The sequence below is a fragment of the Mirounga angustirostris genome, unplaced genomic scaffold (genome assembly GCF_029215605.1).
Source record: "Mirounga angustirostris isolate CCGP_5_RB_7025 unplaced genomic scaffold, mMirAng1.0.hap1 SCAF_7, whole genome shotgun sequence".
In the NCBI taxonomy this organism is placed as follows: domain Eukaryota; kingdom Metazoa; phylum Chordata; class Mammalia; order Carnivora; family Phocidae; genus Mirounga; species Mirounga angustirostris.
Genome location: NW_026991715.1, coordinates 151,097,557 through 151,115,139, shown reverse-complemented (window position 1 = coordinate 151,115,139; position 17,583 = coordinate 151,097,557).

Below are 17,583 nucleotides of genomic sequence, written 5' to 3'. Positions count from 1 at the left end.
AGACCTTCCATCTGAAAATCTGACTAAACCCAAAGATAAGGAAGGATAAAGTTCATAATGAGCACAATAATATTTTCAGGCTCCTTTTGCGGTGCTCGTCTGCAGCCTTGATTTCCAACGGTGTCTGAGGTGCCATTGTTTGTGCAGCATTTACACAATGAAGAGAAAAGAAAATGCAGTTACGAGGCATTCCTATTTCTAGGAAAAATCACAATCCATTCAAGAAGTTGTTAACTAAGAAGCACTTAATAGTATTTGCCCACTTGTAGTACAAAATTGTCATATGTGATCATCATGAACTACTTCATAAAACACATTAACTGTTGCATTGCTTCTAACGAATCACTGTAGTGCTTTCTATTCTAAAAAGGAATCTAGTATTTCCCCTCTGGTTGCCTGTCTTCCTTGAATTTCTAAGAGCTCTGAGTGTTTATGCAAAGCCTATGAGAGTCAACTGTTCATACCCAAAGAGAGAACACTGAGGTACCATTAAGTCATTGATGAGTTTGACCCTTTATGCCTTTGGTGTCTGTCTTAGAAGCGGACTCTGAACAACGTTAGGCGCAGCTACCTTGAGACCCCTGGGGTGCAGGCCTACAGGCATTCTCGTGATTATTGGTGAAAGAGGATCAATTCTTCTCCAACTTCATTAAATTGGATGAACACACAATTGACCCATGCTTTGGTCCTAGTGGCTCCATGTCTTGGTGACTCATTTCCAGCTCACAGTCAAACCAAGAGCCCCAAATAAAGGTAGAATTTAGATATTATTCACTCCTGGATCTTCCACTATTATTTCCTTTCCCATCACTGTGATCCCCACCCTGGAGTTCTCTAGCCCCTCTAGTTTTTAAACCATAAAAACACAAAATATAAGCTTTTACCTTCTTTTCCTGGACCATGGGCTACTGCCAATGTTCGAATGGGAAATTTTCCTGGGAGATTCCTTTGGACCCTGAACTCTCCCTCTGAAGGAAACTGACACAGTACAGGTGACTTAGCCTCCTGAGCATGCTTTCCCAAGTGCTTCCCTCTACCAAAATTAATGATGTCAAGAAGAATTTACAGCATCATACCCCAGACAGAACGAAAAATGTACATATATCTTAAAAGCATGGTGGGAGGTAGAGCTGTGTGGATTTAGTATAGAGAGCTCAAGTGTATTTGGCCATCACCTTAGGTATTGTTAACAAGTATTAGGTAGAAATGACTAGTTGCAAGCTTTTGTGCAATGAAACATTCTACAAGATAGAAAAATTCCTAGAATTATCTTTGTCGCTCAAGAGCATTAACAAGGTACTGGGACAAGCAAGTCATTATAGATTCTTTGTCTTTTTTCAAGAAAAAAAATAATCTGGCGCCAACAAATTCTGGAGATCCTATTGTGCAATATATTCCCATCTTCCCTTTTTGTTCCATGTTGGCACATTGGTCCCTTGAACCTGTCAGTGGAAGGGGTATGTTCAGCAGAGAAGTCAGCAAATATTAAGAATCAGCATTTGTTTTTCTCTTTCCAATGAGCATGTCATGAAACATGCTCCAGCTGGTTGTTCCCTACACAGCAAAATGGCTTAGAGCTATACCAGCTGGGCAAATGTGTGTTCAGGAAGGAGTAAGAGCAGAGGTTTAAGGAGGAAGTGTCTTAGATATAACACTGTAGCAGCATTGAAGTTTCTTATGTAAAGTGGTAGAAGATAGTGTAGTGCAACTCCAAGTGGACAGGAAGAAAATCCAGAAATACTGGAAAACTCTGCAATTAGTTCAATTAAAAGAGATCATGTCACAATAATATTCTCAAAAGAATATTTTTAAAGGACATTTTCAGACAAAGCAAACATTTATTTTAATGTGTAATTTCTCAGCTGTGAACATATAGCTATATTCTAAGTAGAATTTATAAAGAGGAAACTGCCTTTGACAAGGTTGTTAAAATATATAAATATTTGGTAATGTTGTTGAATTAAGTTGTTCATATATTACTTCTAGTAAATTTTAAGAAAGTAAGAGTTAAATTATTAAAAGCAAACACCAACATCTAGAGTGTCCAGATTCATCAGTGTATGGAATATAAATGGCTAAAATGATTTTTGCAATGAATGAAGGAGGAGAAATCGGAGGGGGAGAAGAACCATGAGAGATGATGGATTCTGAAAAACAAACTGAGGGTTCTAGAGGGGAGGGGGGTTAGCCTGGTGATGGGTATTAAAGAGGGCACGTTCTGCATGGAGCACTGGGTGTTATGCACAAACAATGAATCATGGAACACTACATCAAAAACTAATGATGTAATGTATGGTGATTAACATAACAATAACAATTTTAAAAAATAAAAAAATAAATAAAATGACTTCTGCAATAAGAGAAACAGGTAATTTTTCTGTTGCAATAATAATGAGTGTAATGGATATTAAATTTGCCTGTCTACATTATCTCACAATCTTCACAAAATCCCATTGGTAACTGATCATAATTCCACAGGTAAAACTGAGTTCAACCGGGTTTAAATTGACTAAGGGTACCAGACAGCATATTGGTATAGAATCTACTTTTTGAGGGTTCCATTATTAAAGGAGCAAAATGATAGTGAACTGTTTGTAATGTAACTTGAAGCCAGTTCAAAAATCTATTTTGTGTTTGTAGTGGATAAAATAATTTAATAATGTAATTGACAAGGTTCTCTTTACTTACCTGTAATAAAAATAAATAATAAAATAGGCAATGTTACAGTACAAATACCAACTGGACTATTTGCTCATAGAATATTTAATTTAGTCCAAACCCAATGTTTTAATCAAAATTTCCCTTAGATTTCAATTTGCAGATATTACTGAAGAAAATAGTGTTGGTGTTCAAATTTATAAAACCCATGCAGACAGGCCTTCTTGCACTAAAGAATGTTGTAATGCAATTCCAATTTTATATATTTATAAATATATATAAATTTATAAATCTATAAATATATATACAAGCATTGAAATATGGAAATGTCTTGAAAATTAGAATGTACTTAAAACTAAGAATTTACTGGCATCATTAAATAATAAATGGATTTAAGTAAAGTAAGAGAGAGAAGATAAAACACTATTTTGGGGGAGATATCAGTTGTTGGGTCAACTGTGAAGATTTTGGTTAATAGATAATTTGCTAGGAAATTTATAAACTTCCAAAATATATAAATTTTAATAAAAGTTATGAATTTCTAAAAATTATAGACTGACTTGAAAAGAACAAGCATTCTTAAAAGGTAATATAACTATTCAATAAATTGAAATGAAGACTAGAATCTAATATGCAGAAAATCAGTAGGTGAGCGTAACAATACCATCGATCAACTGGATAAAACTGACATCTACAGACTCCCATATGCAACAGCAGAATACACATTCTTCTCAAGTTGATGTGGATGATTCCCTAAGATAGACCACATTTGTGGCCATAAAAGACACCTTAACAAGTTTAAAAAAACGAACGTTATACAATGTCTTCTTCAGACCGTAATTGAATTAAACTAGAAATCAGTAAAAGAAAGGTAACTGGAAAATCCTAAGATACATGGAGATTAAACAACACACGTCTAAATAAGACATGGGTCAAAGAGGAAATAACAAAAGCAATTTGAAAACGTTCTGATTTAAATAAAAATGAAATACAACTGAGCAACATTTGTGGGATGCAGTGAAAGCAGCGACTATAAAGAAATTTATAACATGAAATACACATACTAGAAAAGAAGAAAGGTCTAAAATAAATAGTCTATGTTTTGATTTTAGGAAACTAGGAAAAGAAGAGCAAATTAAATCCAAAGAGATAATAAGAATTAGAGCATAAATCAATGAAATTGAAAATGGGAAATCAATTGAGATAATCACCTAAACCAAAAACTTACTTTTTTTGAAAGAACAATAAAATTAATAAGCCTCTATGTTCAAGCTAACTAAGAAAAAAAGAGAGAGGGGGAGAGGTGGGAGACACAAATTATTAATAGAAGAAATGAAAGAAGGGACACCAGTACAGATCCTATGGAAATTAAAAGGATAATAGAGGAATATTTTTTTCTGCTTTTTTTATGTTATGTTAATCACCATACATTACATCATTAGTTTTTGATGTAGTGTTCCATGATTCATTGTTTACATATAACACCCAGTGCTCCATGCAGAACGTGCCCTCTTTAATACCCATTACCAGGCTAACCCATCCTTCCACCCCCTCCCCTCTAGAACTCTCAGTTTGTCTTTCAGAGTCCATTGTCTCTCATGGTTCGTCTCCCCCTCTGATTATCCCCCCTTCTTTCTTCCTCTCCTGCTGTCTTCTTCTTCTTTTTTTTAAAACATATAATGTATTATTTGTTTCAGAGGTACAGATCTGTGATTCAACAGTCTTGCATAATTCACAGTGCTAACCATAGCACATACCCTCCCCAATGTCTATCACCCAGCCACCCCATCCCTCTTCCCACCCCCCACCACTCCAGCAACCCTCAGTTTGTTTCCTGAGATTAAGAATTCCTCATATCAGTGAGGCCATATGATACATGTCTTTTTCTGACTGACTTATTTTGCTCAGCATAATGCCCTCCAGTTCCATCCACATCATTGCAAATGGCAAGATCTCATTCCTTTTGATGACTGCATAATATTCCATTGTATATATAGACCACATCTTCTTTATCCATTCATTTGTCGATGGACATGTTGGCTCTTTCCACAGTTTGGCTATTGTGGACATTGCTGTTATAAACATTAGGGTGCAAGTACCCCTTCGGATCCCTACATTTGTATCTTTGGCGTAAATACCCAGTAGTGCAATTGCTGGATCATATGGTAGCTCGGATAATAGAGGAATATTAAGAACAGCTCTGTCCTCACAAATTTGATACCTTAGATGAAACAGACCAATTACCTGAAAGATACCATTTGCCAAAACTTACACAAGAAGAAAGAGACAATCTGAACAAGCCTATATTTATCCAAGAAATTGAATCAATAATTAATAACCTTCTGAAAGAGAAAACACCAAGTCCAGATGGGTTCTATAGGTGAATTCTATCACACACTTAATGAAGAAATTGCACCAACTTTTTATAATCTCTTTCAGAGGATAGAATCAGAGGGAATAATTCCTAACTCATTCTATGAGGCCAGCAGCACCCTAACACCAGAACCAGACAAACATATTACAAGAAAAACAAATACATATTCTCTTTCATGAACATAGATGCACAAATTCTCAATGAAATATTAGAAAATTGAATTAATAATGTATAGAAAGAATTATGCACATGACCAAGTGGGATTTATCCCTGGTATGCAGGACTGGTTCAGCATTAGAAAATCAGTTCCTGTAAGCCATTGCATCAGAGACTAAAGAAGAAAAACAGTATGATCATATTGATAGATGCAGAAAAAAATATTGACATCATCCAAAACTCACTTACAATAAAAACTCTCAGTAAACTAGGGTTAGAGATTAATTTTCTCAAATTGGTATAAAATATCTACCAAAACAAAACAAAACAAAACAAAAAAACAAACAAAAAAAAACTATAACTAACAGCATAATTAATGATGAGAAACTTGAATATGTATTTTTTACTGTCTCTGCACTTCTGCCTTTTCCAGAATGTTGTATACTTGGAATCATACAGTATGTAGCTTTTTTCTTTCTTTCTTTCTTTCTTTCTTTCTTTCTTTCTTTCTTTCTTTCTTTCTTTCTTTCTTTCTTTTTTTTTTTATAACACTGTCTTCTTTTCCTTAGTAATATGTATTTAAGGTTCTTCCCTGTCTTTTCATGACTTGATAGTGCATTTCTTTTTAGCACTGAATAATATCCTATTGTCTGGACATACCACAGTTTATTTGCCCATTCCATTCATTTACTGAACCATATCTTGCTTGCTCCCAAGTTTGGGCTATTATGAATGAACTACAAATAACAATGTGCAGGTTTGGGTGTGGACATGAATGTCTAGCTCCTCTGGGTAAGTAACAGGGAGTGTGATTGCTGGATTGTACAGTAAGAGTATGTTTAGTGTTGTAAGAAGTCACCAAACTGTCCAATGAAGCAGCTGTATCATGCTGCATTCCCACCAGCGATGAATGAGCGTTCCTGTTGCTCCATATCCTCACCAGCATTTGATTGTCAGTGTTCTGAATTTGGGCCATTTTACTAGGTGAGTAATGGTATCTCACTGATGTTTTAATTTGCATTTGTCAGATGACATAAGATGGGGAGCATCTTTTCATATGCTCGTTTGCCTTCTGTATGTCTTCTTTGGTGAAATGCTTTTGTTAGTCTTTGGCACATTTTTTTTTTTTAATGCATTGTTTGTTTTCTTATTGTTGAGTCTCAAGTGTTCTTTGTATATTTTGAAGAACACTTCTTTATCAGATATATATTTTGCAAATATTTTCTCCCATTCTATGGCTGCTTATCTTTTCATTCTCTCAACATTGACTTTTGCAGAAAGAAATTTTAAATGTTAATTAAGTCGAGCTTAACAAGTATTTCTTTTATAGATGTGCCTTTGGTGTTTTATCTACAATGTCTCATGGGTCATCTACTTTGTTTCTTACTTTATCTTCTAGGAGTTGTATTAGTTTTGCATTTTACAGTTAGGTCTGTAGTCCACTTTGAATTGGTCTTTGTCAATGGTGTAAGGTCTGTCTCTAGATTTTTTTTTCTTTTTTGAGGATGGGCAACTCACTTGTTGCTCTTGAGAAGCAAAAGTTTCCTCTGGGGAGGGGGGAACACTGTGTTACAAGAGGTGTCTCTGATGGAGATGCAATACGGCTGTCCGTATGGGGATGACAGGCCAGGCTGTGTGGTTACTGAATGTTAACTCATTTCTTCTATCCCTCTCTTTCTGTGAGTAACACTCACCATCCTCATCTTTTTAAAACACCTATTTTCAACACATTTATACTCTAAGAAAAGCTTATCACACAGACTATTAACTTACTCACCATCTAAACCTAACACATCGTATGAGCTTTTCTTATTGTTATACTCATTTGTTTACCGTGTCTCTAAGGCAGAATTGAACATTCTCCACTAACACAGCAAGAACACAAACACATATTTATCAATACAATAGAATAAAGAATCCAGAAACAGAATCGCACAGGTATGAATACTTGGTATACGATGGAGGCCCTGCAGATGAGTGGGGGAAAAAAAGAGGATTATTTAATAAGTGGAACTGAGAAATTGATTTGGCATAAAGAAAAAACATATTGGGATTCCTACATCATATGATACATAAAAAATAACTCCAGATAACTTCAGATAGGTTAAGAACTTAGGTATTTAAAAAAGGAAATTTTTAAAATCTTGATAAAATACAGGTCAATATCTTTTAGACCTTGATGTTGGAAAGTATTTCCTAACAATATACAAAAAGTATTAACTATAAAAGAAAAGATTAGTCAATTTGACTATAAAGTAAAACTTCTGTATAGTAAAATGTACCTTAAACAAAATGAAAAGAAGTTACAAACTTTAAAAAGTTTTTTGCAATACATATAATGAATAAGACTTTGGAATCAAGAATGTATAAAGAAGGTCTACAAATGTATAAGAAAATACAAATCAGCGACACCTGGGTGGCTCACACGGTTAAGCATCTGCCTTCGGCTCAGGTCATAATCCCAGGGTCCTGGGATCAAGTCCCATATTGGGCTCCGTGCCTGCTTCTCCCTCTGCTTGCCACTCCCCCTGCTTGTGCTCGCATTCTCTCTCTCTGACAAATAAATAATATCTTAAAAAAAAAAAAAAAAAAGAAAATACAAATCAGCTAAACGTGGGAAAAATATGTGAATAAACATTTCACAGAAAAAGAAAGCAAATGGCCAATAAACACATAAAAATAAGTTTAACATGATGAATGGAGGAAAATACAAACCAAGACTTAAATGAAATAACATTTAAACCGATTTTATTGCTGAAAATTAAGAAGTCTCCAAGAAAATGTAGATCAAGAAACTTCTTGTATTATGTCACCAATAATCATGGCAATTGGTGCCATCTCTTGGCATAAGCACTTGGCACCATTTCCTCTGGGCGACCATTCGCGTATTTTGTGGCCAACAGTCCCGCTGTCAGTAACACGTCCACGGGAAGCTCTTACACTAGAGAGGTGTACACCCTCATGCACTGTTTAGAGTCGTGTTGGCCTGGAGATTACCCAAATACCCATCAACCAGAGAATCAATAAACACATTGTGATGTCTTTACATCATGGGATATTTGATACCAGTCAAAACCGATTAATACACTAGCCCACAACAAAGTGGGTGAATTTAAAGCCCAACACATTCTTGGTCAGTTAATTTTATATGTCAACTTTGTTAGACCTTGGTGCCCAGCTATTTGGTCTTATTGCGAAGGTACTTTTAGCTGTGATAAACATTTAAATCAGTAGACTCTGAGTAAAGAACAATAGCCTCCATAATGGGGGTGGGCCTCATCCAATCACCTGAAGGCCTGAAGAACAAAAGCAAGTTTCTTCTCAAGACTAACTCAGAAACCTAGCTCGAGTGTCCAGTCTGTGGCCTTGCAGAAGTCACAGCTATAAGTGAATCATCATCTCTCATTTGAATTGCCAGTCTGCCCACCTGCCACACAAATTCCAGACTAGCCAACCCTCATAATCCCACAGGAATTCACGAAAATATGTCTCTCCCTATCTCCTCGCTCTCTCTGTCTCTATCTCTCTCCTTTTTTGTCTCTCTGGTGCCTAATACAATGATAGACACGCATTTGGCAAAATAGTTTTGATAAGTTAAAAGACCCTAGATATATTTATAGCTATCGGAATATATATGGCTGCAATCAAACATTAAGGAAAGGCAAGGCAGAGACTGATGAACATGAGGTAAGAGATGGTTGTTTTCAGGGGTATGGGGAAGCGGAGGGTAAGGATGGACAGGAGCTCCTGGGCCCATGGAAGTTACTGTCAAATTTGCACTTGCTTTTTGAGAGAGGGTTCAGAGAACTAGTTATATTATTACAATAATGGACTAAAGACCTTAGTAAAAGCAGACAGTCACGGACAGCTGAGAGTGTACCTGACCCTGTTCTCTGCATCTGAGATCCATTTCAGAAGAACGAAGTAGGTATAGTAGCGTACGAAGCAACATGGGTGGACTTCTGGCACCTGAGGATGGAGACTGGGAGAGGAAACGTGAGAGAGACTCACGCTGAGAAAGATGTGCTTTTCAACCGTGAAGCTCATTTCTCAAAACTGTCTGTCAGGTACACAGAAGCAGGATGAACTTTCCAAACCTTGACTGCACCCTGGAGTCACCTAAGAAGCGGAAAATCCTGGAGCCTCATCCCCACATATTAGAATTTAATTGGTCTTGGGTGTGGCATTAGGCATCAACGTATTTTAAAAACTTCCGTGTGTCTCTAGGAAGCAGCCAAGGTTTGAGACTCGCTAGGAAAGAAGCTCCATGTTATTTGGGTGATGCTCGGGCAACCTCTTAGTTTTAAGCAGCTGAGGAAGTGGAACAGATTTGCTCTGTGGGAAGAATGCTCTAAGGGCTAAGTGGGGGACGGGCGGTTTAGGGTCGACACTGGAGGTCAAGGAGCAGGTTGGAGGTGGCCTTCTCTGTGGAGTAGAGAACAGGGGACATATCTGAGGGGGAGAGAGAGAACTCATTCTGCTGGCCCGAGTGCAGAGGCAGAGGGAGAGGGAGCCCCAGGCTTCCCATGGGTCTGGGAGGACCCAGGATCCAGACTTGTGATGACGTGGGTTGTGGTGCACTGCGGGGTAGGTCAAGGAAGAGGAACCCTTGGCTTTTTGATATGTTGCCTTTGGAGGCCCTGAGAATTGTTCTTGGAGGAATCATGTTGGCTACGGGAAAAGATTATTGTTTCTTTGGGGCGGCTGGAGGCTTGACTCCAGGGAGAGGAGCCAGGGGAATAGCGATAGTGATGTTTGCCTTTCCTGAAAGGTTTGTCTGCTCTGTTCTAGAACTTCTTATTCTCTGAGTTCTCTGTGCCAGGTGCGTGGCTGTGCTGTCCTTCCCGTGGTCAGGGTCTCCGTGGCTGCCCTCTGGGACCCACCAACCGCTCCCGGGGCTGACCGCGAACACGCCTCTGCCTTCCACAACCCGCGATTTTAGGGGTAGTACTGCGACAAACACCTTCCCCATTATTTTGTTTGTTTTTTAAAAAGTAGATGATTCATTAAATTACAGCTAAAATCATTAGCAAATAATATGGGTTTTTCTAGGTTTGTGGGGCCACAGCAAGACCTTTAAAGATTATTAGCAATGAGATTAATGTTAATATTTCTAATCATATTAATGATTAAAGATCAAATAAAAATATCTTTATTTCATTAATTCAGGACTTATTTATTGAAAGCCTGGTCCTAATTATTTCTATAGTATGAGTGGGTTTTTTGTGTGTGTGTTTTGTTTTTTTTTTTTTTTTTGGTAGTTTATCACTGCTTTTCTTGAAGAAAACTGAAGACTGAAAGCATCTAAATCTACATCAAAGGTTAAATCATCTGACCCCACCTTCTTTTCTAGAATCTTAGGATATTTGAAAGACTTTGCTTCATTCCCCTCTGGTTTCTAATTATAGTCAATTTCCATTTAATCATAGTCCGATTATGATTTATTTGGATTTTTAGGATAAGGAAGAAAAGAGCATGGTAGAAATCCAGCCCTACTTTACGAGGCACCAAAGTCCCTAGAGCTTAGGTTTGACTGTGCGGCAGGCTCTGCTAGGTGCCTCGAAGGAGAAGGGTCAGCAAGAGCAGTTGTTCCCCCTGGCCTTGCACCCCAATCCTAAATCAGGCGGTCCTGGGCAGAAGTGTTTGTCAAATTAAACTGGGAAATACGTCAGTATTTTTGAAGGGAATTAGGAGCAGAGAGAAAGTGTCTCTAGTTTTTGAAAACACAGAGTGGAACGGATGTGTGCGAGCTGCAGCCTGGGCCTTGCCTCTGTCAGGCCCCCTCAGTCTTGAAGAAAGCAGAGGCCTTGCGAGCGGGAAAGGTCAGAGCCGAGTCAGAGGGGCCACCTGCGTCTGGCCTCCTGCCGTAACTCGGCTTCCTGATCCCGCACCTTTCGACAGCCCTGAGTAGCAAGAGCTCCAACAGCTCAGCCTGCAGAATGAGCGGGGGTGAAGGGCAGGCCGGGCGTACGGGGAAGTGTCAGGACTCGGGTTGGGGACTGAAGCATCAACTCCGAGACCTTCCCCTGTAGAGGCTCTGCCTGGAGCTGGACCCGTCTCCCTGGGCCTCTTGGAATCATCCGATTCTAGCAGGAATTGCCTCCGTGGCCTCTCCTAAAGGTGGGGCAACACAGAATTGTAGCTGGCCTGTGATTCACATGATGATCAAATATATGAGGGGCTATCACCTAAGCTAATTGAAAAGCAGCCCCTCATGTGATAATTGTCCTAGTAGCAGGTGAAGCTGGTACTAAATTTTGGGAGGAAAAGGCAACAATCCACGATAGAATCTGACCCTCCGGACCTGGAAAAGGGATGAAGTGCGCATGATCGCTCCCTCCCACACTGTAAGAGGTGGAAGGGTTGTTCAAAGTCTCACCCCTGGGCTGGGAAACGTGCATGACTTAGAACTCTGCCCTCTTTGATTCTGAACATGAACATGAAATATCCGGCTGGTGGAGTGACTGTAACAGAACACGTCTGGAATGCAGAGGGGCATTTATGATAATTAGAAATAATCAAACCCAGACCATGGAAGTAGGTGCAAGAAAATATTAAGTAATTTGTAGCCAAATGACTTTAGGACCTTAAGGTAAGTTTTCCAGGTGGTGCTTACAGGACCCATAAACACTTGATTTAAAGGGGCAATATCAACATGGAGGTTTATGATCAGAGAGCTGGAATTAAATTGATTGTGTCTGCTCTGGCTCTAAAAATAAAAACTGGGATAACAGTGCAGCTACCCAAGTGAAAAGGCTTAACACTAACTTGTACAGCAAAGCAGGCTCTGACATCAGTGGGGCTCACGGACCCACAGCGTGGAGTACCTGGAAAGCTCCCCGCCAGGATTCAGAGGACCTGGATTCTCACCCCGAATTCCTGTTGTGTTTCTCTGTGTCCTCGGGACAAATTGGACATTCAGCTATGTGCACAGTTGGCAAAGACAGAGACCCATGTGCAGATATGCTCGAGACCTGGAATGTGACTGTCCAAAGTGCTCACTGCAACAGGCTCTGGGTGACATGTGCAAAACAGGCTGGTCCAAGCTAAGGCATCATCAGGGGACCAGTGGGTGCCCCACAGAGGGCTCCTTGGACACTTTGAGTTGAAGGAAAGAAATCGCTCAAGTATTAAGTCGATCTAGGAAGTGAATGTAATTAACAAATATCCTTGTCCTGTTACCTTATAGGGACTTCTTGGGAAAATCACACAAGAAAGCATATTGAAATCATGCTGTAGATCACACAAATTGTGGTACAAATGCAAGCCCACATCTAATATGTGTGAAGGGGTTGATAATTATTTCTTGAATGAGTCAAGTGAATACATGCATGGTAGTAGAGGAAACAGGAAAATTACTCACCAAACATTGGAAAACATAGATCTTTTTCCCTCCTAAGAGATGTACTGGCCGTTTAGAGTTGACTAGAATAGCAGTTAAGAATACCAATTCTGGAACCTGCATCTGATTCCAAATTCACCCCACCTTTTCCCTGTGCCTCAGTTTCCCTGTCTGCAAAATAACATGGTGATAGCATTGCCTGGCTCAAGAGTGGCCATCAGGATTAAAGGGCTGGGTCCACATAAAATGCTCCATAAAGTGAAAGGCTCCGAGGAAAACCAGAAAGAGAAATAGAAAGTTGGGGTTATTGGTGCTCAGACGGCACTGAGAAGCATGAGCCTGGACAGTATCCCAGGAGGAATCCAGAGAGAGAAGGAATTCGAAGGAGTCCACGAGAACCCCCCACTTCAGGAAGTATCAAAGAAGTCACTTATCCTTCTGAGCATGAGCAGCCCGTGAGGCCAAAGGAACCCTGGGAAAAGGTGGTGTTGTAAGACCTGGTGAATTAGAGGCTTCTACAGGGAAAGGGTTGATGGACCAGAGCACATGCTGCTCATGGGTCAGAGAACATCAGGCTGAAAACTGATCAGTGGATTGCACGCCGTGAAGGTGCCTGCTGACTCTGACAAGAGCAGTTTCTTAGGTAGGGTGGAGACCAAAGCTTCACAGAGGAGGGTTCAAGACAGGCTTGGAGGACAGAATCCAGAGATGGGGAGAGTGGGCTCGGTCTGGAGAGCTGCGCAGTGCCGGCCCAAGCAAGAGCGACGGGACAGGTCAGAAGTGGATTTCCAGGTGAGATCTAGCAGCGTAGTATGATGCCCCTGGGGCCCCGCAAGCCCCCGGTCCCCAGCACAGGGGTCATATGGGGCCCTCTCTCTGGATCTGGAAATCCCGTTCTGGACCTCAAGCCTGCTCTGGCGTGCTCTGCAGATTCCCCGGGGCATCTACTCCTGACATCTGGACCAGCACGGTTCCAGCAACGCACACACAATGAAAGCGAAAAGAAGAGCATCACGTCCTGAGAATGAGTGAGCTGAGGGCCTCGTAAGGTCAGAAATAATCTAGTGGAGCAGGAAGAGGCAGCATAAGAAGACAGAATGGGGAGACGTGGCCTTGCAGGGCAGAATGGGCAAGTTGAGTGTTGCATAGATGCTCCTGGTGGACAAACCGCAGTGCCTTCCACTCTGACACCTGCGTCATGTCTTCCTAGAGTCTAAACACAACAGCATTATTAGAGTTTATTTCTCCGTCCTTTAATACAAAGGATTTTATTTTCAAGATGGTCATTAACACACATCATGCACAGAAGACATTTATAGTCAAGTAAGAGTTGAACGCCAGGTCTACAAGTCTCAGAACACAGATTCTTTTCACATGCATCACTTTATTTAGCATCCAAACAGCCTTGGGAAGGGGGTATTATCATTCCTTGACTTACAAAAGGGAAGCTGAAGCTCAGTCCAGATGACATATCTGAAAAGCGGTCTGGCCAGTGCTGGCTCTGGGACCGCCTTACCCCAGACACAGGGCTTTCCCGGAAAGCCAGACAGGCTCCGCAGACTCCGAGCCACCTGCCGGACAGAGTGAGGGCTGTGGCTGGGTGAGGTGGCCCCTCCATAACTTCAAAAACAAAAGGAAGATGTCTAAAATAATAACAAAAACAGTTTAAAGATTGAATTTGACTTTTGAAAAAAAAATGCTCTAAAAAGTTGATCTGGGGCGCCTGGGTGGCTCAGTTGGTTAAGCGACTGCCTTCGGTTCAGGTCATGATCCTGGAGTCCCGGGATCGAGTCCCGCATCGGGCTCCCTGCTCGGCGGGGACTCTGCTTCTCCCTCTGACCCTCCTCCCTCTCATGCTCTCTGTCTCTCATTCTCTCTCTCTCAAATAAAATAAATAAAATCTTAAAAAAAAAAAAAAGTTGATCTGTGAGATACAGTATCACTTTTGTAGCTAAAAGTTAGTGCCGACATAATTGGTTTGGTTGCCGGTATTGCCAAAACGGAGGTCTTCCGTAGAGTTGCATTTTTCAGTAAACTGAAATGTTTCTTCAGGCAAATTTTTCTTCAATTTGGCCATGATGGCATCAACCCGCCCTAATGTATATCTCTTGTATCTTCAACTTCTAACATCACAAAATTTGCCTTTTTTTGGATAACTCTGGGTTACTCGATATTGTGCTTTGCTAAAAGAGAGAAAGTTTGGGGTGGTAGGTTCGGATAGAACTTATGTTTATTTAATGTATTAGTTAACTACTGATGCATAACAAACTATCACAAACTGGCCTAAAACTATATGCATTTATTATCTCAGGGTCAGGAGGTCAGGACTCCAGGCCCTCAGCTCATGGTCACCTGGGCTGCAGTCAAGGTGCTGGTGGGACAGGGTAGAATTTGTTTCCTTGTTCTGCAGGATGGAGCCTGCAGCCCCAGAGGCCGCCTGCCATTCCCTGTGGTTCCGCCCCCTCCTCTTCTTTAAGGCCAAAGGAAACACCTGCTGCTTCGAGCCTCTCACCTCCAGGCCTTTTTTCTAGAGGCCTCACCCAAGAAAGTCAGGTGCCCCAGGATAATCTGCCTTTTGAATACCAAAAATTCAACTTGCAGAATCCCTTCACCTTTGCCAATAATCATGGGTGCTAAGGGTTGAATTGCTCCTCCCCCAAAAAATATGTTCAAGTCCTAACCTCCAGAACCTGGGGATAGGACCTTATTTGGAAACAGGTTCTTTGCAGATGTAGTCAAGATGAGGTCATTAAGGTGGGCCTTAAACCAATATGACTGGTGTCCTTATAAAGGGGGGCATTCGGGCATCTGCACACACGCTCAGGGAGAAAGCCATGTGAACATGAAGGTACGATGGGGGCATGTTTCTAGCAGCCACAGAGCACCAGAGATTGCAACAAATCAGCAGAAGCCAGGGGAGTGGCCTGGAACAGACTATCCCGGCAGCCTCAGAAGGAACCAACCCAGCTACACCTCGACCTTGGACCTCCAGGCTCCAGAACCATGAGACAATTGTTGTCTTGTTTCAGCCTCCCGGGGTGTGGTGCTTTGTTGTGGGAGTGCCAGAAAAGGAACACAATGGGAGTGACCTGCGTCCTGTTCAACGCTGCCCACCCCCGAAGAGAGGGGTTTCTCGGAGCATGTGGGGAGGGAATTGTGGCCTCCTGGGAATTCCGCCCAGCACGCTCTCCCAAACCCGTGGCCATCCCCTCAGCACCTCGCGGGGACGGGGGCGTGCGGAGGTGTCCTTGAAGACCCCAGATGCTGTCTGGAGCCACTCTGCGTGACCTGAACCATCCACCCACCGTGTGCCATCTAGTATTGCACATGATGTGCCAGGCCCAGGCTTCTCATCTGTAGAATGAGGGGGTCAAAGTAAACGATCCCTAAAGCTCTTTATTTTCTGAAATTCCGTGATTGATTCTCGCTGCAGTTACGTGCAAGGACTCAGTTAACGCCGAGGCTCTGAGGCCCAGGTTACCACTGTGAGGTTTTGTTAGCTGTGCTCTGGGTCACCGGCTTGCCAATGTTTGGGTTATTGGATAAACAAGACATTACCTCATTTGGTTTTATTGAATGGGGTATATAATTAACCTTTTTAATGAGAATATGGACAAGCAAGCTTATCTTACGAGCATCTTTGAACAAACTCCCAGTGGATTTCATCTCTTTGGTTCTGACCTGTCTTGGTAGATAATTCTTTTTATTATTATTAATTGGAATATTTTCAGTGCAAATGTCACTTCAATCCCATAATTCTACCACCTTCTTACTATCCTAGTCAATAAACAATGTCTTATACACTTTTCTACTTTTAAAGACTCTCTTCTGGGGGCGCCTGTGTGGCTCAGTCGTTAAGCGTCTGCCTTGGGCTCAGGTCATGATCCCAGGGTCCTGGGATCGAGCCCCGCATCGGGCTCCCTGCTCGGCGGGAAGCCTGCTTCTCCCTCTCCCACTCCCCCTGCTTGTGTTCCCTCTCTCGCTGTGTCTCTCTCTGTCAAATAAATAAATTAAAAAAAAAAAAAAAAGACTCTCTTCTGTACTAAAAAAAATATATAAAATTTAAAAATTTAAAAAAAATTCTTATTTTGTTTAAAATATAGATTTCAGTCTATTAGGGAAATATTCCCATTTTGGGTTATAAATGAATTCATGCGGGTATGCTCTATGGCAACTAAGCCACCTTCTTAAATATTAAAAAAGAAAAATTATAGTTTTCGTATCTGAACATTCTACACTCTATGATGTTTCTACACATATTTTAACTATTACAAATTTTAGAACACACTGGGAAACAACTGGAACATCCAAACCATGAACAAAAAATCTCATCAAGTGTTAAACTTTCATTTGTTCAAATGTTTTGTGAATAGAGCCCATGTATCACTGTTTAAGAGAAAAGATAACCCGTATGGGGTTATGGTTTAAGAAAATGCCATCTTGGAAAGCAGGAAGCGTTGCTTTTCATAGAGGACTTACATAACAGCGAGCAACCTCTCAAAAAAAAAAAAAAAAAAAAAAAAAACTTTTCTTCATCTTGTGTTTCAATTTGAAAGCACAAATTCCAGACACGTTTGTGAAAAACCTCTTCCAAACCAAGGCTCTTCCTACAGAGTCACTTTGTGGCATTTTCCGCCCTACCTTCCGCTCCACGAAGACTCCCAGCAGCGTGTTAAATGGCTATAAAATCTGATGGAGTTGTGGTCAGCACGGGGGCATGATATTGCCTCTGCTGGGCTGGAGTATTTCCTTCTGGGTTCCCTGAACTTGGAATTTCTCTTTAAAATGTCCATTAATTCCTACTAGGTTGCTACTAGTAAAGAAAATTGCATGTTGGCTTTTATCAATCTGTATGAATAAAATGTTAACCATTCTCAGTTAAAAGTCCTCCTTTTAGCTCCACTCATATGAAAGCAGCCAGGGCAGCATGCACATCAGCAAATCATTCGGAAGATTAATGCACTCAAGCCTGCACAAAGACTCGGAGATGTGTATTAGCATTATAGATTTTAATTTGAAATAATGTCAGTCTTTTGGGGCCGGCATTGTAGTG